Source organism: Tursiops truncatus, chromosome 14, assembly GCF_011762595.2.
Source record: "Tursiops truncatus isolate mTurTru1 chromosome 14, mTurTru1.mat.Y, whole genome shotgun sequence".
Lineage (NCBI taxonomy): Eukaryota > Metazoa > Chordata > Mammalia > Artiodactyla > Delphinidae > Tursiops > Tursiops truncatus.
In genome coordinates, this window is record NC_047047.1 from 29,431,552 (window position 1) to 29,458,045 (window position 26,494).

Consider the following 26,494-nt stretch of genomic DNA (forward strand, 5'->3'; position numbering starts at 1 on the left):
TAACACACCTTTGTAAAGCAATTATACTCCAATAAAGATGTTAAAAAAAAAACATAGTGTGAATGTTGATTTAGGTGAGCTTTGGGGAGTTGATGGAGATTATGGGGTCTAAAGTCTAAAGACTAAAGATTATGGGGCCTAAAGTCTCAGGCTCGCACTTGACATCTCTACTTTCTGAGGGCCCCACATTGAGAAACACTATCAGAAAGTAGAAGTGGGAGGTGCCATAGGTACACTGTCATTTTACAGAGTAAGACAATAAGGCCCAGAGAGGTTAAGTGACTTCATCAGGATCACACAGCTAGTTAATGGCACGTCTGGGACGTAACCAAGTATTCTGGTTCTCCCTCCAGTTGCACGTTCACCAAACACCTGTTCCCGCCGGGGTGGGAGACTGCGAGAGGGGAGCGGGTGAGAGGTGGAAGTAGTGAGAATTGGAGGGAGCTGGGCCCATCCCTAACCCCAGAGGGTAGGGCAACAAGAAACATTTTGCCCTTGTGGAAAATGGAGTCAGCATTAGAATAGGGATGATTTTGGCTTGGAATTCAAATGGCCAAACAATTGCTATTAAAATTATGAATAGAATTACTCTTCTAAAGCAAGATGCCCTTCCTAGTCAAAAAATATTACAAATACAAGACTTTGCTTCTATTTAATCCCAAGAGGATACAACCTCTATCTGAGCTCAAGTTTCAGATTTTCTTCCTAGTGACCACATCCTCACACTGGCTCTTGGCTGTTCCGGTCAGCTCGTGGTGCGGAAGTGGCGGTGAGCAGAGGGCCTGGGCGGCGGGACTGCGGCAGCGCGGGCGGCGAGACCGCGAGCGGGCGGGGGCACTGCAGCACCGCGGCCCTCGGGCGTCCGGGCAGCGGCCCGCTAGAGGGGGCGCTGTGGGCACCGCCAAGCGTCCTTTTGTCAGCGCACAGGGCCGAGAGAGCTCTCATTTCCTCCTAGCCTCGTGCTGGAAATGGATTTAATTCTGACACCAGGGCTGTAAGGGACGAGCGGGAACGAAAGCCTTTTGTCAAGGAGTAGCAGTCTCTGTTGTCTGTAATTACCACTGACGCGGAGAAGCTGCGTTGCTGGTGGAATTCCAGGCAGCTCTGGCAAGTGCGGGGCTGCAGGATGAGTAGAAAACATTGCTCTGCCGATTAGCTGGGTGCATTTATCAAGCAGATCCCAAAAAGAAAAACCAACCAGCAGAACAAACCCCCAACAGCCCGCAGCGGAAGACCAGAGATGGATACGATGCCTTGCAGGAGGTAAGCCCGTCTTGGGAATGGGCGCCATGGGCTGGCCTTGGTTTTGTTTATTTTAAGCGAATTTGAGACCCCCCCTACAGCATCCTTCTACCGACCGGGAGCTGGTTGGTCCAGATCGGTGAGCGTCTGTTAGTGAGTGCGTCTGCGAGGCAGCCCTTCCCCTCGTCTGTGCTTTATGCCTAAAGGTTTCTGTTGCTGATGTAACATTGGAGGTTCTTTGGAAAGCGGGCTGCCAAGCGCTGGCCTCTGCCTGGGGAAGATCGAACCCACCCGCCCCGAGAGCAGCGCCTCACAGGTGGGGCTTTCTTCTCGGTCCGGGCTGGCTGGCGGGCGGCAAGCCTCGCCTCGCGGGGCCGCCCCTCCCTTCCCTCCGCGCTCCGCCGCCGCCCTCCCGGGAGCCGCGGGACCCGCTCGGCAGGGCTGGGCGCGCTCCCCGGGCCTCGCCATCGCCGTGGCGACGCCGCAGCTGCGGGGCTAGCAGGTGCGGCGTCGGCAGCAGCTTGCCTTGGGAGGAGGGCCGCTGGCACGTGAGCGGACCCCAGGGGGTTTGAATTTTTATGCGACTCCACCACTTTGGAGGGAAAAAAGGCCACTGTCCCCGAGGAGATCGGGCCAGGCTGTACATCTCTTAGATTTCGTCTTCCCTCCCCTCTCTTCCCCTGTCTCCCATCCCCTCCTGCACCCGGGAGGAGGCCACGCACCACCCGCGAGGCGGGGGCCATCGTCTGCTTGTTTTGAAATCGCGACCACAGCCAGTCTACCTGGTGTTGGGGGGAAGGGAGGGGCAGACTGCTTTAGGATGCTGATCGGGCGCTCGGGTCTAGCCTATTGTCTTGCCTTTTCTCCCCCTTTCTTTTCTTCTCTAATCTCCACCCCCTGACAAAAAAGAAAGAAAAAAAAAGAAAAAAGCGGGTGGGTGGGGAGAGAGAGAGAAAGAGAGACAGAGACAGAGAGAGATAAGAAAAGAGGGGGGTGAAAAGCCCCCAAGCCCACACCCTATCCAATTCTTTTGAAAATTGTCCTTTATCTTTGACACATGATTATTTCCCATCTGTTTCTTTACGTCTACTCCTCCCTCCTCTTGCAGTTTGTCGGCTAAGATTCAACTGACTCAAATGAGCCTTATTAATACTAGAAATCAAATCTCAGTTTCCTAAAGGGACGTTTTGTGCTTTCTGACTAACCCCAAATGAGGGGTTTCCGGCGTCCTGGCAGGAGCAAAGGATGGGGAAGGTGGACTCCCGCCTCTCACATCTAGGGTGTGGATCTGGTGGAGATACAGGAGATGTCGAACTTGTGCGGTGAGGTATGTCCTCGTTAATGGGATTTGAAAATGATATTTTATTTTAAGGGAAAAATAGCTGGTAACATTTGAAGTGAAAGGGCTTTAAATTTTAAATGAGTATGACCAGGGAAGAGAGCTGTGAAGTTTCACACTTGCAAGTCACCCCTCTCACTGACGTATGAAGAGTATATGTTACAGATTTTAAAAGGAGCTGGGCCATTTAATATTTCTACTTTATAATGTTCTACCTTCATTCTGCCTGCAGACCAAGATCTTGCTCAGAACCCCCCCCCCCACCTACCTTCAATCCCCACCCCCCCACCCCTAGAAGGACACAGTAAAAGCAAACTTTTCATTATTAGTATGATGTCAATACATTTTGGAGAATCACTCTTTTTTGGTGCTGGAATTAGTAAATCTCAGCTATTCTTAAGAGTTTACAGGTGATCAAGTGTGTTTGTTGGCAGAGGGTTTAGAGTTAAGATTTTAAATACATAAAAAAAGACTCTGATAAATATATTTATCACCTACCGTGTTCTACAAAGGATTTAAGACAGTTTACAGGGATTCATAAAATATAGCAAGGCAGACTTAGAATTAGATGGGAAGAAAAAGAAAGCGAAAGGTAAAGACATAAAATTGTATTAAGAATGAGGCTAATGCAAAAATACAAACATATGAGAGGCAAACAAATCCAGCTCTGAACTTTCTAGCAGCTCATACAAAAAGGGAAATTGACCAGCCTACGGTTCATATGCTTTATTTATTCACTGACTCATTCACTCACTTGTTCACTCAAGAAACATTCACTGAGGACCTACTCTGCACAGATTCTGTGAGAGGTGCTGGGAACAAAGGGGTGAAGCAGACAGACATGGTCTCTTCCCTGACAACATCTACAGCCGAATGCAAGAAATGGACAATCACGAAGAAATCTCGAAAACGAGTATCTGATTACAAGTTGTGATAAAAGCTGTGCAGGAGCTCATGCAGCTCATTATCAAAAAACAAACAACCCAATCCAAAAATGGGCAGAAGACCTAAATAGACATTTCTCCAAAGAAGATATGCAGATTGCCAACAAACACATGAAAGAATGCTCAACATCACTAATCATTAGAGAAATGCAAATCAAAACTACAATGAGGCATCACCTCACACCGGTCAGAATGGCCATGATCAAAAAAATCTACAAACAGTAAATGCTGGAGAGGGTGTGGAGAAAAGGAAACCCTCTTACAGTGTTGGTGGGAATGTAAACTGATACAGCCACTATGGAGAACAGTATGGAGGTTCCTTAAAAAACTAAAAATAGGACTACCATACGACCCAGCAATCCCACTCCTGGGCATATACCCTGAGAAAACCATAATTCAAAAATAGCCATGTACCCCAGTGTTCATTGCAGCTCTATTTACAATAGCCAGGACATGGAAGCAACCTAAGTGTCCATCAACAGATGAATGGATGTAGAATATGTGGCACATAGATACAATGGAATATTACTCAGCCATAAAAAGAAGTGAAACTGAGTTATTTGTAGTGAGGTGGATGGACCTAGGGTCTGTCATACAGAGTGAAGTAAGTCAGAAAGAGAAAAAAAGTGCCGTATGCTAACACATATATATGGAATCTAAAAAAAAAGAAAATGGTTCTGAAGAACCTAGGGGCAGGACAGGAATAAAGACGCAGATGTAGAGAACGGACTTGAGGACATGGGGAGGGGGAAGGGTAAGCTGGGACGAAGTGAGAGAGTGGCATGGACTTCTATACACTACCAAATGTAAAACATAGCTAGTGGGAAGCAGCGGAATAGCACAGGGAGATCAGCTCCGTGCTTTGTGACCACCTAGAGGGGTGGGGTAGGGAGGGTAGGAGGGAGATGCAGGAGGGAGGGGATATGGGGATATATGTATATGTATAGTTGATTCACTTTGTTATAAAGCAGAAACTAACACACCATTGTAAAGCAATTAGACTCCAATAAAGATGTTAAAAAAAAAAAAAAAGAGCTGTGCAGGAAAAGCATGAAGCACAAAATGTCACGTGTCCAGACATAAAAATATGAAATAAAAGCTTCTTTAGAGAAGCACAACAATTCTTGATTCTAAGAGCAGAAAGGAACTTTTTTCAGATATGATGCAGTGTTTGGAAAGATGTCCCAAATCATGCCCTCATCAGACACATGGGTTTCACTCAGCCTTTTTTAGAGTGTCCCTTAGTGTGAGGGATCCTGCTATTACCCCACAGGTCTCGGACCCCTGGGGTTCTGCGAATATATGTATTTTGAGAGGTCTGTGTATTCCCTAAAATTCAGTGGTTTTATTTCAGTGATAATGTTCAATAATAAATATTAAAACCATGTTCTGGATCATTTTGATGGCAACCCCCAAACCAAGGCTGGGGCCTCTGTTTGCCTCTGTAACTTCCCATGTGGGCCAGGAGCAGGCCTGGTGGCTGGGGCCACAGCACAGATGAGGGGGAGGGGAGTTTAAATCAAGACACCGGGGGAGAGTGGTGAGTCCACCCAGGGCACAGGCTCGCCAGACTCAAAAAAGAACAGCATCTGGTGACCGCTGCTATACAGTCAAGGAATGAAGCTCTTGGGCCAGCTCCACCTTTGTATGGACCAAGTTGCAGCAATTTATTTGCAGCAGGTGTTGTAGTAAAAACACAATGAAAGAATTGCTTTTGCTGGTTTTGGAATAATTGGATTAGATCTCCATTTAGTGCAGATTTAGCAACCTCCCAATAAGTACCTTATGTCCAAAGCAATGAGACAGGCAATTAATTTGGTGTAATGGTTAAGTGGAGCCAGACTGCCTGGCTTCAAATCCATTTTTCCACTTACTAGCTGTGAGACTTTGGGCAAGTTACTCAGCCTCTCTGTTGCTACGATAATATGTGGATAAATAGGCGTTATTGATTTCATAGTAAGATTGTGAGGATTACAGGCATTACATGTGAAATACCTGGAGCATATCTATGTTCAATAAATGTTTGCAACTAATACTATTTTTATTAGTGTGAAATGCACTTCATTTATGTAGGTACCCCAGGATGGCTTGATATCAGCATTTTAAATTATGATATCTGAACTATCTTCAAGTAGCAGACACATTTTTGAGGTTATTAATATTGTTTTGCATTGTTTATGTATTGTTTGCATTAATATGTTGAAGTGAAAAATTCAGATAATGGCGATATGTAGGAACTAGACCTGCAGCTACATCTTTCTATTGTTAAACCCAAATGGTATTTTAGTTTCAGCAAAACAATATTATCTGCTGCAGTAAATTAATTTTATTAACCTGACCTTTTAAAGTTGGATAGTTGTATTTATTTGCACATTTGTTTTGGCATTCTAGTTTTTTTTTTTTTTTAACATCTTTATTGGGGTATAATTGCTTTACAATGGTGTGTTAGTTTCTGCTTTATAACAAAGTGAATCAGTTATACATATACATATGTTCCCATATCTCTTCCCTCTTGCGTCTCCCTCCCTCCCACCCTCCCTATCCCACCCCTCTAGGTGGTCACAAAGCACCAAGCCAATCTCCCTGTGCCATGCGGCTGCTTCCAACTAGCTATCTACCTTACTACGTTTGTTAGTGTGTATATGTCCATGACTCTCTCTCGCCCTGTCACAGCTCACCCTTCCCCCTCCCCATAACCTCAAGTCCGTTCTCTAGGAGGTCTGCGTCTTTATTCCTGCCTTACCCCTAGGTTCTTCATGACATTTTTTTTTCTTAAATTCCATATATATGTGTTAGCATACGGTATTTGTCTTTTTCTTTCTGACTTACTTCACTCTGTATGACAGACTCTAGGTCTATCCACCTCATTACAAATAGCTCAATTTCGTTTCTTTTTATGGCTGAGTAATATTCCATTGTATATATGTGCCACATCTTCTTTATCCATTCATCCGATGATGGGCACTTAGGTTGTTTCCATCTCCGGGCTATTGTAAATAGAGCTGCAATGAACATTTTGGTACGTGACTCTTTTTGAATTTCGGTTTTCTCAGGGTATATGCCCAGTAGTGGGATTGCTGGGTCATATGGTAGTTCTATTTGTAGCTTTTTAAGGAACCTCCATACTGTTCTCCATAGTGGCTGAACCAATTCACATTCCCACCAGCAGTGCAAGAGTGTTCCCTTTTCTCCACACCCTCTCCAGCATTTATTGTTTCTAGATTTTTTGATGATGGCCATTCTGACTGGTGTGAGATGATATCTCATTGTAGTTTTGATTTGCATTTCTCTAATGATTAATGATGTTGAGCATTCTTTCATGTGTTTGTTGGCAGTCTGTATATCTTCCTTGGAGAAATGTCTATTTAGGTCTTCTGCCCATTTTTGGATTGGGTTGTTTGTTTTTTTGTTATTGAGCTGCATGAGCTGCTTGTAAATTTTGGAGATTAATCCTTTGTCGGTTACTTCATTTGCAAATATTTTCTCCCATTCTGAGGGTTGTCTTTTGGTCTTGTTTATGGTTTCCTTTGCTGTGCAAAAGCTTTGAAGTTTCATTAGGTCCCATTTGGCATTCTAGTTTTATAAAAGTTATAAAGTGTAAGTATTTGAACTGGTCTTTATGAGTGTACATACTTAAGTTATATTTTACTAAAAGTGACTTAGGTCAACCCTCGGTCCATGAGATATTTTTTTTCCTTCTAAAGGGATTTCTATATAGTTCAAGCATTTTGAGCTATATAATTCAAGCATTTTGACAGACCCAAGATTCTTGGGATAGAATTTTGAACCTCTAGAAGAGAGATTGCAGCCCCAAATTTGACTCTATATACCTTAACTGCCATAGATTTAGTCTGAAAGAATTTTAAGGCAGTAATAACAAAACTTGCCTCTGTCTTCAACAACAATAGCAAAATCCCCTGGACTCAGAGAATGGCAAGCTTCCAGCAAAAATTCATCCTGGTCTATCTTCCAGGATAAGCTACAAATGAAAGGTTTGCCAATGTTATTGAATGAAGTGAAAAGAAAGCCTATTCTCTGTGGAGTACAACATTTGATTGTATGGACTAAGACAAGTTTACTGATTATATTGTTCAAATCTCTTTTAAAATTTTCTTTGTACCTAGGTGATCTGTCAGAGATTACAAGAAGTGTGTTAGTCTCCCACTATAATCATATTTTTGATTGCTTTCCTTTTGATATACACTTATCATAGACATATGCATGTATATAGACACACACACACACACACACACAGAGTTATTTGATGGTGTGTTACTTAGGACCTGGTTGCCCAGGACTGGTGGGTTTCCTGGGATGGGGGGCTTTCAATGCTAAAATTGGGACAGTGCCAGGCAAAGGAAGACAGATCTATTTTAGTTTTAGAGAACAGCAAGAGAACAGACAATAGGCTCGTATTCTTTAAGAAGAAGATGTGGTACAAATGGTGCCAACCAACAACAACCAGCCCATGGTTCAATAAGTAACTCTCCTGGGAAGAGGCAGGTGTGTTCTCCCAGTTGAGACCTAGAAGAATCCTTAAGCTCCAGGCCTGAAAGTCCTGGAAGGGCTGTGATGTGGTCGGGGAGAGGGTGGGTGTATAAATCAAAAGGCTCTAGGAACTCTTTCAGCACCTTCCACCTTGAGTGCCTGGACCCAGTCTTGACATGTGCCCAGGGAGCCCTCAGTGAAGCTTCCAACCAGGTTGGTTCAAGTCAACCCAACAGTTGTGGCTAAAGACAAAGATATATAAGTATATAAATAAGTGCCACTTGGCCCACCAGTAAATATCCCTAACGTACTTGATCTGACCCAGGACCCCAACCTTCAAACAACCCAAGCAGGACCTGGAGGTTAGGGAGTTTAGGATGTGGTAGCCAGAAATCAAAATTCAGTGCTCTATACAATATTTAGAATGGTCTTCCCTGGGCCCAGCCTTGAAGTGGCTGGAAAGAACTTACCAAGCCAAGTAGCAAATCCCTCTGGCTTCTGTGAATGGCAGCACTAAGGACCATTGGACACCCTCCACCCCATCCCCACACACAGACAGCTGACTGGACCAGGCATGAACCTGTGAGGACTTGGAACCTCAGGGCTGGTAGCCATATTAGGCCAAACAGGGGAGTGTGTTAGGGTGAGGATAGATCATGGGTCATCCCCCTACTTCCCTCGCCAATTTAGAGAAGCCACTTGGCTCCCTTGAGGTGGCCACAGTGATTCCAGTTCTAGTAGCTTCCATGAAGTCCAGCTAGACCTTGGTCCCTAGGTTGATGAGGTTGCCCTCCATCCTGCTAGTCTAGTTTGCTTGGGCTCCTGTTTCAGACAGCCATAATGTCCGGCTAGAACTCTGGCTTACTCCAGAGCTTCCGGCTTCTGTTCCCCACATGGAGCCCAACCTCTCTCCATCCATCCACAGTGATCTTTCCAAAACAAAAATTGAATCTTGTCACTCCTCTACCCTCGGGATAAAGCCCAAATTCCGTACCTACCCCTACTGCTTTACATCTCCTTCCTTGGAGATGTAGGCTAGACCATCTTTCTGGACATTCCCCCTCTCCACAACAGACAAACTTTTAGCAAGCCTTATTAAAAGAAAAAAAATAACAACACTAGAAATGATATATGGAGTGAAGGGGAGAAGAAGAGATTTGAAATCATAAGAACACTATGCATTATTGTATCCTAACGTGTGAAAGTCTTGATGAAATGGACAACTTCCACAGAAAATAGGAACTACCAATATTTACTCCAGAAATCGAATGTCATGCTCCTGGATGGGAAGAATCGATGTTACAAAGAGGTCGATTCCTCACAGATTCTACCGTGTGGATGGCAGTCTTCCTGGTAACCAGAAGTGATGCAGATTTGTTCCTATTTTTATATTCCTGCAGTAATTTTCTGTGGAATCTTGAAAGGGGTAGTTAACTACATATGCTCAATTGTGAATCATTTTATTGAAGGGAAAGCCAATACATGTGCATTTAAATGTCATTTATAAATTGTTTTTCTCGAAGAACAAATGAAGTTATTAAACTTTGAAATGCATGGGGGCTTTATGGAGACAGAATTTCATTTAACGGACATGATTTTCCACCCAAATTATTTTATTGAGTATGAATTTCATCGTGTTTGCTTTCTTTACTCTGCATGGCGCTGATAATAAGGATCTCTCGGCTTTTATTTGTAAAAATCGATGGTGAAAAGACACTGGAAAAGTGAGGGCAGGTTCAGTTCTTTCCACCTTTACTCGTGTCAGGTGGCAGAGCATCTATCCTGGTTATCTCAGCATGCCTTTATTTAGAATTTATTCTTCTTCCCTCTTCGCACCACCTTTCTCTTAGATCCTTCCAACACCCTCATTTGTGTCCTAAATCAGCTACATCTGTTACCATAGTTATGCAGCATACAGCTTAACCCATTCCATGCTTGTTCCGACCGTATACTGCGTAAGACTTCCTTTATTGTATTTCATAAAACATACCATTATTTTTCCTTCTTCGTCACCTGTCCCCCAATCTTTATTCTTTTTAAGGCAACGCACGTGTATAGTTAAGAAATCAAATAGGACTGAAGGGCTTCTAACAGAAAGCAACAATCCCTGCCCCGCCCCAAATGCTTTCTCCACAGGCGAACCAGTTTTAGCTCTGTTTTCCATTCTGTGTACTGCTGTTTCTGAATTTATCGACTTTGATCATCATCTAGTGACTTTCTGCCATGAGAATCAAGGATGTAGTCTATTTACACCACACCTACATCCCTTCACTGCCTTCTGGTCACCCCTGCCACACCAGACAGTGCATTTATTAAAACCAGATTTCTCATCCCATGGACTGTTGGTTGGGTCACTTGACTCTACTCTGTAAGATAAGGCTATACCAACACCATCACCTCTCCTTGCCTGCTTCCTCCTTCCCTCTAGCTGCACATTTACTTCTGCATTATCAAAATTGATAAAATATTCATTGTGTTCCATTGCCATAGTTGGTTTCTATGATTTGTCTATAAGGTAATTGTAAATGATGAAAATTCTTAATGTGCTCATTATCCAACTGGGTTGCTGTTTTTCACTGTTCACGATAAGTAATATGCTAGGATTTCATACCCTTCTCAGGGGCTCCAACATCTCAACCTTTGGACCACTCAGTGGAAAATGCTTCCAGGGTGAAGTTCAAATGGATTCTGTTACTCTGAGGGCACCGGCACCATCAGAGCTGCTCTAGTTCGCCCCTGCAGTGCGTACAGTTTCTCTAAGAAGACTCACCCAGAAGTCAAGTTGATAAATTCAGAAACAGCAGTATATATATCCTGGTTTGAGATACAGAGGTAACTACAGCTGTCTGCCTGGCTGTGAACCACTGTGTTCTGGGGGTGGGCAGGGTCCACTGCTCTGTATAGAGACTGCAATTTGTGCCCTTGTGTTCATTCTCTTTTTAATTCCTCCCCTCCATGACACCTGCCATCTCAGAGTCCAGGACATTTTTAGGGCTCTGCTACACGGATCATCTGCCTCCTTGGTTCCAACATCCTCTGCCTGAAATCTAGGCTGACGCTTCTTTTGCTTTCAACCATTAGTCACCAGTTCTCCATCTGCTTTTTGTCCTTCAGAAACTTGTTGAAATCTCTTCTCTGTTAATGACCTGCTTTTACTTTGTCATTGTGGGATTATGTATTTTTATTCCCTTATCAATTTAATGGAGTCTAAGAAGAGAGAAAAACCTAGTGGTAGGTGGGATTAGGCCTGCCATCTTGAATTAGAAGCCAAGGTATTCATTTTCAATCAAGCCATGCATAATAGTGATAAAACAAACTATTGGCATGGCCATGATTTAAATTCAAACACTGGTGAGGTTTGCTTTTCTCTGTTATGAAAATGCTTTCAAATAGGTGCAGCACCTATCAACTCAATTCCAATATGTTCTCCCATCTAGAATAGTCCAGAAACATTGAAGCATTTTTCTACTCCTACTCGATGATTAACTTTTAGTTTACATACAATTCTTTCTTTTTTGTTTTTTTTTTTTTTTTGCGGTACGCGGGCCTCTCACCGTTGTGGCCTCTCCCATTGCGGAGCACAGGCTCCGGACGCGCAGGCTCAGCGGCCATGGCTCACGGGCCCATCCGCTCCGCGGCATGTGGGATCTTCCCGGACCGGGGCACGAACTCGTGTCCCCTGCATCGGCAGGCGGACTCTCAACCACTGCGCCACCAGGGAAGCCCAGTTTACATACAATTCTAATGAGCTCAGTTGTTTCTCTGTAGACACTCCAGAAAAGTGGAAATGGAAAATTAGAAGAGTTTGGCTAATAGTCTAAAAGAGATTGGGATAAAAATGAAAATTCAGAGAAGATGAAAAGTTCTCCTAGGAACCTGGGTCACACTTTTTGCCCGAGTGCTATGGAAGATCATTTGTCAGAGTTGACAGTACATTTGATTTGGACCTAGAAAGTAAGGAACTCACAGAGAAAGTAAGTGAACTAACAGATTGTATTCTCACAGGGGAGGGGCTGCTGGTTTTTTTTTTTTTTTTTTTACCTGGATGAGAAGCAAGAATTTGTGGGTGCCAACATTTCTTTGTTCAGAAAGTAAATCTGGAGTTATGATGCACAAGAAATTTCAGTTGTCTCTATGTTTTCATCTAATTTGGAGATTATTGCTTCATTTTTCAGACTTATCAATGATCATTAAGACTGAAAACAGTTTTGGGGATCCTGCTTTATATATCTTAACTCTGTTAAAGTTACAGGTCATGAAACTGTTAGCAGCTTTGAAGCCACTATTTGTTATATTTACTTCTGAACTGAAGCTATATCAAGTTAAGGCTGTCAGGGAATTAAAATCTCCTTTTCAAAGTCTGTCTTGCTTATGGAAGAAATGATACAATGTCTAGGATTTGTCTCAAAAGAATCTTTTTCTTATTGGGGGATGAGTGGGGTTGGAGGTGAACTAAAATAGCCCATGAGTTAAAAATTGTTGAGGCTGAGTGTAATCTATCACCTAAACTGGCACTTTTAGAGTGAAAGGAGGTGCTGCTAATAATTACTTGGGAACCGGAGGCATATACTGGACTCTCCTGGGCAAACGGCAGTCTACTCTGAAGCTAGGTGATGGGTGCTTGGGGTTCCTTATGGTGTGCCCTCTAATTTTGTATATTTTCAACATTTTTCATAATTAAAGAATGTCTACTGGGGCTTCCCTGGTGGCGCAGTGGTTGAGAGTCCGCCTGCCGATGCAGGGGACGCGGGTTCGTGCCCCGGTCCGGGAAGATCCCACATGCCGCGGAGCAGCTGGGCCCGTGAGCCATGGCCACTGAGCATGCGCGTCAGGAGCCTGTGCTCCGCAACGGGAGAGGCCACAACAGTGAGAGGCCCGCGTACCGCAAAAAAAAAAAAAAAAAAAAAAAAAAAAAAAAGAATGTCTACTGTTTTGTACTGTTTGCTACTTTATTAAAATTCATCTTAACCATGATGTTAACTGTTAGTCAACTTCAAACACAAAATGAAAATAGCTGGAGAATACTGTTAAATGACAAATCAATTAAGTTGACTTATAATAGTGGGACAAAAATCCATAAATTCTGTAACTGGGACACCCAGAAGGCAATACTTAATTAAGCTAACAATGTTCTAAAGCAGATCTATAGCTTTAGTTATGTAAGGGAGCTTTGTTTTTATTGCTGTGAATTGGGTTCACCAGGATTTTACGGATGGGTGGCTGCAGCCCCAGAAAGGTCAAGGCCGTTGGGAAATGAGCAGGGACAAGAAAGAGGGGCTTTGATTTGCAGAGCAAGCCCACAAGCTGATCTGTAATATCTTGGTGTCTCTCCTATTTGAGATTCTCCATACTTTTTACCTGCTAAAATAGTCTTTCAAAGTTACTGAGATTTTGAGAAGGTCTCCATTCTTGCTTTATAATCTCCATTGTACACACTGTACACCACTACCATAGGATCAGAAACCAGTTCTTTAAAAATGATTTTTTCTGGTGCTGTTTGTATTGCTGATATTATTTACTATTGTGTCTCCTAGTATTATGCAGAAGGTCACATTTTAATTTGTTTACTTGTGCTTTTTTTTTAAAAGTCAAGCTTATTAATATGTTATATATGATATTATATGCTATATATAGTAAAGTTCACCTTCCTTAGATGTAGAGTTCTATGATTTTTTAAAATTAATTAATTAATTTATTTTTGGCTGCATTGGGTCTTCGTTGCTGTGCACGGGCTTTCTCTACTTGTGGCGAGCGGGGGCTACTCTTCGTTGTGGTGCACGGGCTTGTCATTGCGGTAGCTTCTCTTGTTGTGGAGCACGGGCTCTAGGTGCACAGGCTTCAGTAGTTGTGGCACGTGGGCTCAGTAGTTGTGGCTCGCGGGCTCTAGAGCACAGGCTCAGTAGTTGTGGCTCACGGGCTTAGTTGCTCCGTGGCATGTGGGATCTTCTCAGACCAGGGATCGAACCCATGTCCCCTGCATTGGCAGGCAGATTCTTAACCACTGTGCCACCAGGAAAGTCCAGTCCTATGAATTTTGACAAATATATACAGTCATGTAACCGCCACCACAATCAAAGTAGAAAAAGGGCCCTCATGCCCCTTTGTAGTGAATCTTCTCCCTCCACCCACAGCCCCTGACAACCACCCATCTGTTTTTGGTTTTGCCTTTTCCAGAATGTCATAAAAATGGGATCATACAGTGTAGCTTTTTGTGTCTGACTTCTTTCACTTTGCCTAATATTTTTGAGATTCAACCATGTTGTTACAATATTAATAGTCCCTCCTTTTTGTATATTCCTTTGGTTGGCTGTACCACAATTTGTTTAGCCATTCACTCACTAAAGCACATTTGGTTTGTTTTCAGTTTTTGATGACTGTGAATAAAGCCACTACATATATATTGGCCTACAGGTTTTTGTATAAACACAAGATTTCAGTTCTCTTGGGTAAATCCCCAGGAGTGGGATTCCAGTGTGGTAAGTGTATGCTTAACTTTATAAGAAACTGCCAGATGCTTTCAAAATGACAGCACCATTTTGCATTCCCACCAGCAATGTATGAGAGTTCTCGTTGTTCTGCACTTGGTATTGTTAGTTGTTGTTGTTTTTTAAATTTTATCCATCATAAGTGTGGGGTAGTATCTCATTGTGTTTTTTTTTTTTTTTTTTTGTGGTACGCGGGCCTCTCACTGTTGTGGCCTCTCCCCTCGCGGAGCACAGGCTCTGGACGCGCAGTCTCAGCGGCCATGGCCCACGGGCCCAGCCGCTCCGCGGCATGTGGCATCTTCCCAGACTGGGGCACGAACCCGTGTCCCCTGCATTGGCAGGCGGACTCTCAACCACTGCGCCACCGGGGAAGCCCCTCATTGTGTTTTTAATTTGCATTTACCTAATGATCAATGCCAGTGAGCATCTTTTCATTTGCTTAAATGCCACAGTATCTCTTTTTTGTTGTTTCTTGTCTTTTAAATGTCAGGAAGGCTCTGCCATTCTAAGGTAAACAGGGAAAGGATTTTTCCTTAGTCTCAAAGGGGGACCAGAAACATAACAGGGGGAGTGGAATGGGAGACTGGGGGAGAGTTGCTGAGAGGAAGGTGATGTCAGGGGGCTGATTTCAGGACCGGGGTACCTGATCCTTCCCTCCTGCACAGGCTGCTTCTGGAGCTCTTCTCTGGAGGATGTTGTGGTTTGTACTATGAGGGGCTGCTCCCTTAGGGAGGGAGAGAAGAAGGGAGGAAGACAGCTTTAATATTGATTCCATTTTTTAAATTTGCTTACTCCAAGTTCTGGTCTTTATACTTTTAGTCAGTAAATACCTCCTTATTTTATTTTAGTTTTTAAAGAGGAATTGTTTTGATGGTCGAGTAGAGGGATAGTAATTTTATTTATTTGTTTACTTATTTGTTTATTTTGGTCGTGCTGCACAGCATGCAGGATCTTAGTTCCCTGACCAGGGGTCGAACCTGGGCCCTTGGCAGTGAGAGCCCAGAGTCCTAACCACTGGACCGCCAGGGAATTCCCCAGTACCTCTTTAAATTAGATATATTTGGCCCAGATAGCAGCCCTACTGTTAATTGGGGGGGGGGTGAAGGAAGGGGAAAAAAGGTTAAATAAAAGATGTTCAAGAAAATGTATATTTAAATTGGATTGACATAGGGACTTGAAGAGATATTTGTATACCCATGTCCGTAGCAGCATTCTTCACATTAGCTAAAACAAGGAAGCAACCCAAGTGTCCATCTATGGACAAGGAAAATGTGGTATATACATACAATGGAATAATATTCAGCCTTAAAAAGAAGGAAATTCTAACATATACTACAACATGGATGAACCTTGAGGACCTACACTAAGTAAAATAAGCCAATCACAGAAAGACAAATACTGGATGACTCCATTTATATGAAGTACTGAGAGTAGTCAAAATCATAGAGATGGAAAGCAGAATGGTGGTGGCTGGGGGCTGGGGTGGGGGGAATGCATGGTTATTATTTAATGGTTATAGAGTTTCAGTGTTTCAAGATGAAAAGAGTTATGGAATGTATGGTAGTGATGGTTGAACAACATTATGAATATATTTAATACCACTGAACTGTACTCTTAAAAATGGCTAAGATGGTACATTTTAGGTTATGTGTATTCTACCATAACATTTTTACCATGATTGACGTATACTAGCAGCAATGCGTGATTTATTACCGTTGTAGGTAGGTTTGCGTGGTTTAACCACGAAGATCAGTCAGTCAGTTGACAAGGATTTACTGAACACCCTCTATGCGCAGCTACTGTTCCAGGTGTTGGGAATGCCAGGGCAAACTAGGAGGTCACCCTCTAGGAAGAAGAGAAAGATGCTAAACATGCAAACAAACGAATGGTGCCAGGCACCGATACTTGTTATGCAGAAGATAAATTCAGGTAAGCAGAGAGTGACGAGAGGAGTGGTCAGGGAAGGCCTCTCTGGGGAGGTGACACTGAGCTGACTCACGTGGGTTAGTGGGATTGGGTCGGAGAATGAGGGAGCGTGGGCTGATTGCAAGCATTTCATTATGCTATTTGAGACAGCACCATTGGCTGAGAGTGGGGGTGAGGAGGCTATGGGAGAGAATTGAGGAGAGATGAGAAGGTGGGAAACGATCTTCTTGAAGAGTCGACATGGGGGAAAGGCAGGTTGCCTGGCAATGTTAAGAAATCATTTGAAAGGTGTGGAGGGAATTTTGAAATGAGTCCAGTCTTCACGGTTGTGTGCAAGGGTCAACTGCTCAGATGCACACTGCAAGCAAGGTCATGTAGGGTTTGACCAAAGGTGGGGCTCTGCAAGGTGAGAATAGTGGAGGACAGAGGGACAGAGGGGTTAGAGGTGTTTTGCAAAGTGGTTACCCAGCTGGAGTAGTTAATTTAAGCTAGAAAAGAAGGGATGTGAAGGGTGGATTTGGGGGTGAGAACGTGAGTAGGAGGTCTTGGAGACACTGAATTCTTAGAGGAGGGATATCTGAGTAGGTGGGCTGGAAGGGCATGGAGGTGGTGATCTTGCTGGTGACAGCAAAATCTAGGGTATGTGCCCATGGGAGTGGGTGGCTGAGGCTGGATTGAAAGGAGAGATCATTGGCTCTAGAGGCCAAGAAAATGTGAGGTTGGGTGTTGGGTGGATCACTGCATGGATGTGGAGGCTGAAGTCGACATCATCAGGAATGAGTAAGGATAGTGACGGAGGGAAAGACGGTCAGCCAGGAAGGAGCTGAAGTCATCAGTGATCGAGACGAGTGACCAGGTGAGCGGTAAAGGCTAGCCCAAAGGAGGGGTGATGGGAAGTCTAGTTGGAGGGTGTGTACTCCCAAGGCAATGGGTTTTTGAAACAGTGAAAATAGAGGTGGCTGTAGGGCGTGAGGAGGCCATGTACACTGCGTGCAGGTGCTGAATGTGTGAGGTGTGTGCTGAGTGCCGTGTGCTCCGGGGAAAGGCAGGCTTTAGATTTTTGATTTTGGGATCACAGAAAGGGGGTGTATGTAGCTGGATTAGTGCGTGCTGCAAAGAATTATGTGACTGTTCAATGAGTTTGGTTTCCAAGCAGGAAGGGCGGTAACCAAGGAGGCATTATTGACTTGGGGCTTGTTCAAAACTCAGTTAAAGGCAGTTCACAGTAGCTGGTGTTGTTTACCAAAGTACTAGTCTCATGAGGGATCTCCTAGCTCTTCTTGCAAATTGTGAGACGAGGAGGAAAAACTTCCTCTCTTGAGGCATCTCGTGTTTTCATGTCATTAATTCCTGTGTCACCCCCAGCCATAAGTCTCAGAGAGGGGACAGAGGGCATCTGTCCTTTTGTCTTGCTGTGGCTCTGCAATGACTCCTTGTCTAGCCTTGCTCTGCTGATGGTGACCTTTAACGTAATAAAATGCTTACGAGAATAATGAGAATGGATGGAGAAGATGCACTTTCTCATAATTTATGGCTCATGCATTAGGGTAGGACGTTTTTGGAGGAATGAAGCATGTTATGGGAAAGTGTGGGTTTTCTTAAACGCATAGCCAAAAATCTCAAAAAACTCCCTGACTACCTGGCAATCCTGAGGCATTTACTTTCCCACTCTCCAAAATGACTACTTCACTCCTCCTTTCTCTAAATCTCCTTCCCTCCCCACCCCACCCACCTTGCTGGGTGCCTCTGAGTTCACTGAGAAACAGAAGCAATGAGCTGAGTTCTTCTGTCAGAGGCTGTCCTTCCTTCTGGGTTCTGGGCCCCTTCCCTCTCACCTCAAAACACTACTCCAGCAGCTGGTCTTTCCCTTTTCTGAATCATCGCCTTCCCTCTCTGCCTCTCTCAATTGCAATATTCCCCTTGGTGGTCAGGCATGCTCTAGTATCTCCTACGTAAGCATCTCAACTACTACCCCGTTTCTCTCTTTATGTGCTCAGCAAAACTTGCAAGAGTTGCCTTTGCTCCCCGTCCCCCTTCTTCTTCCTCACTGTCTGCACTTGGGATTCTGTCCTCTCTATACCACTGAGATTGCTCGTCAAGGTCATCGATGACCTCCACGTTGCCAAACCTAATGGCCTCTACCCTGTTCTTGTCTTACCTGACCCATCAGCAGCGTTCAACACAGTTGAACACTTCTTGAAACATTCCACTTTCTGGCCTTCTGGAACCTTTTACTCTCCTGGATTTCCCTTAGCCTCACTGGCTGTTCCTCTTCTTCCTCTGTGTGGTCCCCCCTCATCCCTACCAGACCTCTAAATGTGGGAGAGCCCCATGGCTCTACCCGGGGCCACCTAGTCTCCTTACAGACTCTCCCTAGGAGAGCTCATCCAGGCCTTAGCTGCAGACTCCATTGAAATGCTGATGACTTCGAAGTCTCTCTCTCACCAGAACTCTAGCTTAGTGCTTCTCAAACTTTAATGTGCATACTGACCACCTGGGGATCTTGTTAAAATGCGGATTCTGATTTCATTCGTCTGGGGCCTAAGATTCTGCATTTTCAACAAGCTCCCAAGTGATGCTGGTGCTGCTCGTCTTGGGATCTTACTTTGAGTGGTGAGGCTGCAGACTCGTAATCCCAATGACCTCCTTGACATTTCCACATGGACGTCTTACAGGCATCTCAGACCAAACCTCACATGACCCTGTTATAGTTCCTGAGATATTTCCTCAAACCCACTTTTCTCTTCATTACATCATCCTCCCGGTTGCTCATACCAAAAATCGTGGAATTGTCCTTGGTTTCTCTCTTTCCTTCACCTTCTTGTCTAATCCATCAGAAAATTCCATTGGTTCAATTCTCTAAAGCATATTCCAAATCTTTCCACTCGGCTCCATAATAATAGTAGTAACTGGCATTTACTGAGTACATTCTACATGTCAGACTATATTAATGATTGCTATAGACTGAATGTTTACATCTCCCCAATATTCATATGTTGAAATCCAATCCCTGATGTGATGGTGGTTGGAGGTGGGACCTTTAGGAGGTGATTAGGTCAAGTGGGCAGATCCCTCATGAATGGGGATTAGTGCTCTTATAAAATAGACCTCAGAGAGACTCTCGAGAGTTCTCTTGCCTCTTCTCCCATATGAGGGCACAGCAAGAAGACAGCTCTCTATGAACCAGGACATGGACCTTCATCAGACACTGAATCTGCCGGTGATGTGATCTTGGACGTCCCAGCTTCCAGAACTGTGAGGAATAAATTTCTGTTGTCTACAAGCCACTCAATCTAGGGTATTTTGTTATAGCAGCCCAAGTAGACTAAGACAATGCCATACATTTATACTTAAATGTATTTAAATCTAGTTATCATGACAACGCTATAAGGTAGATGGGATTATTAACCTCATTTTTTGAGTGAGAAAAACTTATAACTAGGTAACCCTACATAGACCTGCAGTTTATGACTTTAAAAAACTTAATTCATTATTTTGGCTTATTTTTCTCCTTTGTTGTCAATGTAAGAGTCAATAGTGCTGTTGATATAATTACATAATTAGGGAGACAGTGTCTTATTTTAAGGTGTCTGTGTCCTTGGTAAGCACAAATCACATTGCAAATGTCCACAGGCAAATGTCCAAAGTGTGTGTGTTACGGAATTTATAGTCTCTTTGGCTTCCTCAAACCATTTTTGACAAGGCCTATTTGCATTTAAAACATTTTTGTCTGATAATTACAATATCATGATGTACCTTACAAAGACATTGTATCTTGTGTGTCCTTGTGAAAAGCAGGGATCCTTTCATTTCTCATGACATCGCTGTATTTTCTGTAACCTGTGGGATACATTGAGAAAATGACCTTCAGCCTCCAAGATGTATTCTTTTCCTAAACTTTCTGTGCGTTGTTCAGTCTTGAGAGTATTGTGCTCTGTGTTGGTTATCACACTCACAATGTATGATGAAAAGTGGCTGGGGTTCAGGAAAAAACAAAGTACATGGTCAAGTGGATGGAAGGTAGTTCAGTGAAGAAAGTCTGAAGGATCTTGGGTTGTTTAGATTGGGAAAGAGCAGGTGAAGTCTCTATTTTGCTCTGTTGTTTATTTTAAAGGAAATCTTTAGTAAACTTGTTCATAAAATAACAACATATTTTGTAATGTGAATAATTCATTTTGTAAGAGTGAATTTCTTTTAAGGGTAGGAAAGGAAGACCCACATTCATTACCTGGCAATTTCTATTACACCTTTCTCTAAAGAATCAATATGCCAAGGCAAACATTACCCCAAACATAAAATTGCATTCCTTTCTCTAGTTCAGTTCAAAGAAATATCCTAGGAAGCAAGATTCTTATATACAAATGAACTCATCTGTCTATGTTTCTGAGTAACGTGTCAGATGTCACATACATGAAACGTTGCCGCCGGAATTCCAGCCTGTCGAGGCGGAAAGGCCGTAGAGATCTTCCAGTCCACCCTTCCCGCCTCCCCCCACCCCACCCCACCCCTAGTCATAGGTTCAGGCAAATGGAGCTGAGAAAAGACAAGGCACTGACCCAGGGTGTTGGCGTCCGTAATAACTGCAAATCCGGGTTCCTGACAAGCTGCCCTTCAGGGCATTTCTTTCTAAATGTCACCTTCTCCCTTTTTTTTTTTTTTACCTTCTCCCTTTTTTAATGGCAGAGTTTTCAAGAGGTTATTTGATTTCAAGGCAAAGAGACAGGAAGAATATAAATTCCTTTCAAGAATCTAAAATACGGTAGAGGAGATGGGTGGGGCTGAGGCAGGCTGTCTAGAGTCTAGGCCTCCATCTACCCTTAATTCTCAGCCCTGGATACAGGGGGAAAATTACAGCTATTTAAGCTTTGTTATAATGTTACAAAGTATATTAGTTTCTTAGGGCTGCTTTAACAAAAATACTACAAACTGGGTGCCTTAAAACAACAGAAATGTATTCTTTCATAGTTCTGGAGGGTGACGTCTGAAATCAAGGTGTCCGCAGGGCCGTGCTCCCTCTGAAGGCTGTAAGGGAAGAAGCCTTCCTTGCTTCTTACTGCTGACTGTTGGTGGTCCACAGTGCCTGGCGTTCCTTGGCTTTTGCAGCTGCATCACTCCCATATCCGCCTCCACTGTCACATAGCCTTCTCCTCTGTGTCTGTGTGTCCCTTGTGCCTCTCTGTCCAAATCTCCTTTTCCTTATAACAACCCTGCCGCTGGATTCAGGGCCCATCCTAACCCCTATGACTTTGTCTTAACTTTCTGCAAATACCCAATTTCTAAATAAGGTCACCGTCACAGTATGTTGGGGAGGCACTCACTACTCAACCCAGCAAGCAAAGTTATGAAGATTTTATGTTTTAACTTTCGCTAAGAATTTATACTTGTATGCCCTACAAAGACATGTTGTTTCCTTAGCCCTGGAGGGAGGGTGGGGAGAGAGAAGTGGGAGGAAGAAGGCGCCTTGAACACTGTTTCCCAAAGTATATCTGGTAGAGCACTATTCTCAGGGAATGTAACATGAAACAAAATTTTCCATGGTCAAGAGCGTTTGGGGGACCCTGTATTTTATCCTCCTCACAAAGCATCACCAGGCATCTAGGATATAAATGGTTGGGAAAAGTCCTGTTACAAGGACCTGGGTTTACCCTGCCAATTCCAAAGTTTATTGGACAGGGAATTCTTTGTCTGTGTTAACACGCTATATTGATTAAGTATTGCCTCCAACCTCATGAAATAGAAAACCAACTGCAGTAGCTTAGTTCAATAGGGGTTTATTTCCCTCACTTAGAAAGTTCAGAATTCGGCAGCCCAGGGTTGGCTCAGTGGCTCACGATGTCATCAACATGCCAGGCCCCTTCTGTCTCTCTGCTCTGCCATGCTTCGTAGGTGGTGTTCTTCCTCTTGAAAGTTTGCAGACCAGCTACTCCGTTTCCAATCTCCCGACTATTGACGTTCCATCAGATGTTACAGAAAAACCCGCATGAACTTTTTGGTCAACCGAATAGCTTCTAGACAGAGAGAAGGAGGAGGAAGTGCTGAGGGAGAAGGGATAGCATTTCTATCAGGAACTTACACTTGCCCAGAAATTCCCTGCCGACTTCTGCTTACACATTATTGACTAGGACTGTATCAAGTGGTTGCTTCTAGCTTCAGGGAAGGCTGAGAAATGGGGTTTGAGGGGGCACACTGTACCTTGGATAAAATCGAAGTTCTGTTAGTAAGAAAGAAGGGGTGATATTGCATGGGCAGCTGGCAGTGACTGCCACACACACAATTTCCCATGGCATTAGTGACCAGGAGATCGCCCTTCTTAAACATTTGTCCCCACTGTCCTTCACAAGAGAATGCTTCCTATAGAATTTCAGGTTTTTCGCATCAGCCTTCAGGTTTAGTCCTGCCAAACAGTTTCACTTAGAACATCTCAAGCAGCTTAAGAGTGCCCGTACTTGCATGGCTCCGTGCCACACGAAGTACCTTTTAAATTATTTAATGGCTTGATGTGTATTTGCACTCCTAAACTAATTTCAATTTCTTGCATGTGCTCTAATGGATTTTGGACCTTCCCTCTCTAACAACCTGAAATCCCTTAAATATATAGCTGCCACATTTAAAGTAATACACTTGGAATGCACTGCCGAAGTATCGCCAGTTCTTCGGGCCAACATTTAAAGTAGCAAAAAGATAGAGGCTTTCACTTTCTTAGGGGCAATAGATGCTGCCTTGTGGCCCAGGAAACCTCGTCAATGGCAAAGGTCTTCAGTGATCACCACTGTGGCCACACGTTCTAATCACCAGGAGAGCTACAGCACATGCCTCCAATTCCGGGTAGGGCCTACAATGATGAGCCTCCTGTAGGAGAAGGAGGCTTCTCCTTTACTTTGTGCAGTCAGGGAGAGCACAGGCAGGGGGAAGGAGGCGTTACTGCAGCGTAACCTAGCTTAGCCTGACGAATACAGCAAACAGTAATGTCAAAGATACAGAGACAAACAACAGATTCCAAAAGAGGCTTCTTTTTGATCTCTGCGTCAATTTGTGACATTTCTAACCTTACCTCTGTGGATGAGTGAGGAGGAGGAAAGGACCCACATGATAAGGCAATCGGGTCATCAAACCTGAGCACAGGAATGTGCTTCACAAGTGAGGGCCTAGTGGCCTGGGGGGAAAAGCAATCATACAGGTTATGCTATTTTCCGTTTTCTGCTATGAATACAAGCTGTCTCCTCCGTTCTGGGTGGAGGCAACCAATCTGGGATGTCAAAACACCTGTTTTTCCTATCAGCAAGAACATGTCACGATTTTTTAAACTCATAAAAATTTTATGCCATTATGAATTCCTAAGAAAGCACAGGTCACAGTGGCCTCATATCCAGTGTGATATGAAGGCAGAGGCTGAAAGGAGCAAATGCCCTTATACTATTTTGGTGGTTGATCTAGTGTACAAAACAATTGAATTTCAACTTGTAATGCCCCTGAGTGCAAAGGAAACAATGTTTTTGTCCTTGAGTAATGTTTCAGAAAGGTCAGTCAGTCTGAAATTGTAAGTGGTTCCAAGCCACCGACCCATAAAGAGATACTATCCCTGGAACATAAAACGTGTGTAGAAGGTATAAAGAAAAGGGTAATGTAGCAGAAGACAGAATGAATTTCTCTTGCTTGAGTGATTGTGCTGTGGCATGATAGGAGAGCACGTGGCATGATGGGAGAGCACATGCCATAGAGCTCTAGATTGTAATCTTGAGGTTTGGATTCCTTGTCTGAATCTACTTTTGAATTCTTCATTCCTGGACCATTTGCTATGCCTTTGCTGCATCTTAGCACTTGGCCCAGCGCCTCATTTGGTCTTTAAAACCTATGAGTAGAAGACACAGACCTACTAGAGAATGGACTTGAGGATATGGGGAGGGGGAAGGGTAAGCTGTGACAAAGCGAGAGAGTGGCATGGACATATATACACTACCAAACATAAAGTAGATAGCCAGTGGGAAGCAGCCGCATAGCACAGGGAGATCAGCTCTGTGGTTTGTGACCACCTAGAGGGGTGGGATAGGGAGGATAGGAGGGAGGGAGACGCAAGAGGGAGGAGATATGGGGATATATGTATATGTATAACTGATTCACTTTGTTATAAAGCAGAAACTAACACACCATTGTAAAGCAAGTATACTCCAATAAAGATGTAAAAAAAAAAAAAAAACTATGAGTAAATTCATCAGAAAGCACTGATGCCCAAGTACATCCACCCAAAAACATATGTCTCATCAAAAATATTTGGCTCATTTGGGGAGATCAGCTTGGTGGTTTGTGACCACCTAGAGGGGTGGAATAGGGAGGGTGGGAGGGAGGGAGACGCAAGAGAGAAGAGATACGGGAACATATGTATATGTATAACTGATTCACTTTGTTATAAAGCAGAAACTAACACACCATTGTAAAGCAATTATACTCCAGTAAAGATGTTAAGAAATAAAATAAAATAAACTATCAGTATTCTATATTTAAAAAAATTAAAAAAAAATTGGCTCAGATGCTAATCCAGAAGCCGCAGGCTGTGCTCAGTGGTGGGAAGCCCAGCCAGGGGGCAGTTGCTGTCTTGCAGGTGGGTGTGGATGAGACCTGGAACTCTGGGATTGCAGGCCAGGGGGGCTCAGTGGGTATTCGCAGGCTGGTAAACTACTAAATAAAGACTTGACCCCAGGAATTTTGACTCCCAGGCCAGTGATTTCTCATCTCACCCCCATCTGGGGGGTGGCAGAGTAAGAATGCCTGAATTAGAATCCTGATTGTCCCCACTTACTAGCAGTGTGACCTTGGACACATCTCTTCACTTCTCTTGCTCAGTTTCCTCATCTTCGTGGCACCTACTTCATGTAGGTTATTGTGAGGATTAAAAGTATGATTGCCTGGAGTGAGTGCCTGGCCCCCACGTACTGTTCCCTAAGTGTTAGCAGCTCTATTACCACTAATCCTTTTCATATTTGCATCATCTTTAAGGCTCTAGAATGCGAAGGGAGCTGAGTTAGTATGCTAGGTACTGAAATTGAAGAGAGTCCTCAGAGAGACTTACCGTGATGAGTAATTCCACTCCCCACTGATGATGCGGGAAGGGCTTGGAGAAGAGCCCTGTTCATTCTGCTCGAGAGATCAGAGAAAACTTCACAAGGGGTTGACATTTGAACTGGGCCTCAGAATGCAAGTAGAATACTCCTGTTGGATTAGATTCCTTCTTGGAAGAATCCTTTTAAGCACAAAAGCTATTTTTTATTTACTGGGTGCTATTTTATAAGTGAGAATCAGAGTTGCAGACTCCCCAGCTCATTATTATTTGAGTTGTGTCAAGGGGATACTTATTATTCACAACTCCCCCCCCCCACCCAATTTACAAAACCTATAGGTTTTAAAAATAGATTTGTTTCACGGTGAATTTAGGTTAAAATAGTCCTTGTTTTGGCCATAGTCTACGTGGAGAGATATCTGTATAATATACCCAGTTAATCTGTCTCTCTAACTATCAGCTATAGGGCTGCATTCATTTTATCTCCTCTTCGCAGGGTCTTTTGTTGTCCTTGGATACCCACCTGACATATGTCCCTGAGTATACACTCAGCAACCGATTAATCATAAAAATGATGACATTACTTGGAGCAATTGACATTATAGAAAAGCATCTGCTGTCTTTCTCAAGAGGGAGGGGTAGGCAATCTCCGGGTCGGCACAGACAGCTGCTCTCCCTGGGTGGGAAGCAGGGGTCTGGCTGTAGAGGGGGATCTGATCTCCAGCACATGGCACTTCCCTGCTTTGTGCTGGGATGTTAGAAACACCGTACTAACCTCGGAGATGGGGCCTGTGCCACTGGAGGAGACCAGTCGCCCTTACATCTAGGTATCATTTCCATACTCCTGAGGGCTCCTCCCATGGTGGCAATCTGCTCTGTCTCTGGTCTGTATTGTGTGGCACCGTCTGGAAAAGGGGTGTGGGAATAATAAAGAAAACAAAACAAAACCTATAGCAAGGATGGGGTAGGGGCACTTTACAGTTCACTTGAAATCTTAGGTTCAGTTCCATTCAGATCC

General features: G+C 43.8%; 1 protein-coding gene across 3 annotated transcripts in view; it reads left to right on the forward strand.

Annotated features, from left to right (window-relative positions):
• The first annotated feature begins 770 nt into the window (after positions 1 to 770).
• ADD2 (adducin 2) overlaps positions 771 to 26,494 on the forward strand; it is a 107,046-nt gene continuing 81,322 nt past the window's right edge. The window contains exon 1 of one of the 3 annotated variants that reach the window (XM_073791274.1): positions 771 to 1,263. The gene's annotated coding sequence lies outside the window, so the exon portion shown is untranslated. The remainder of the gene's footprint in view (positions 1,264 to 26,494) is intronic. The other 2 variants (XM_073791275.1, XM_033838382.2) reach the window with 2 other exon arrangements.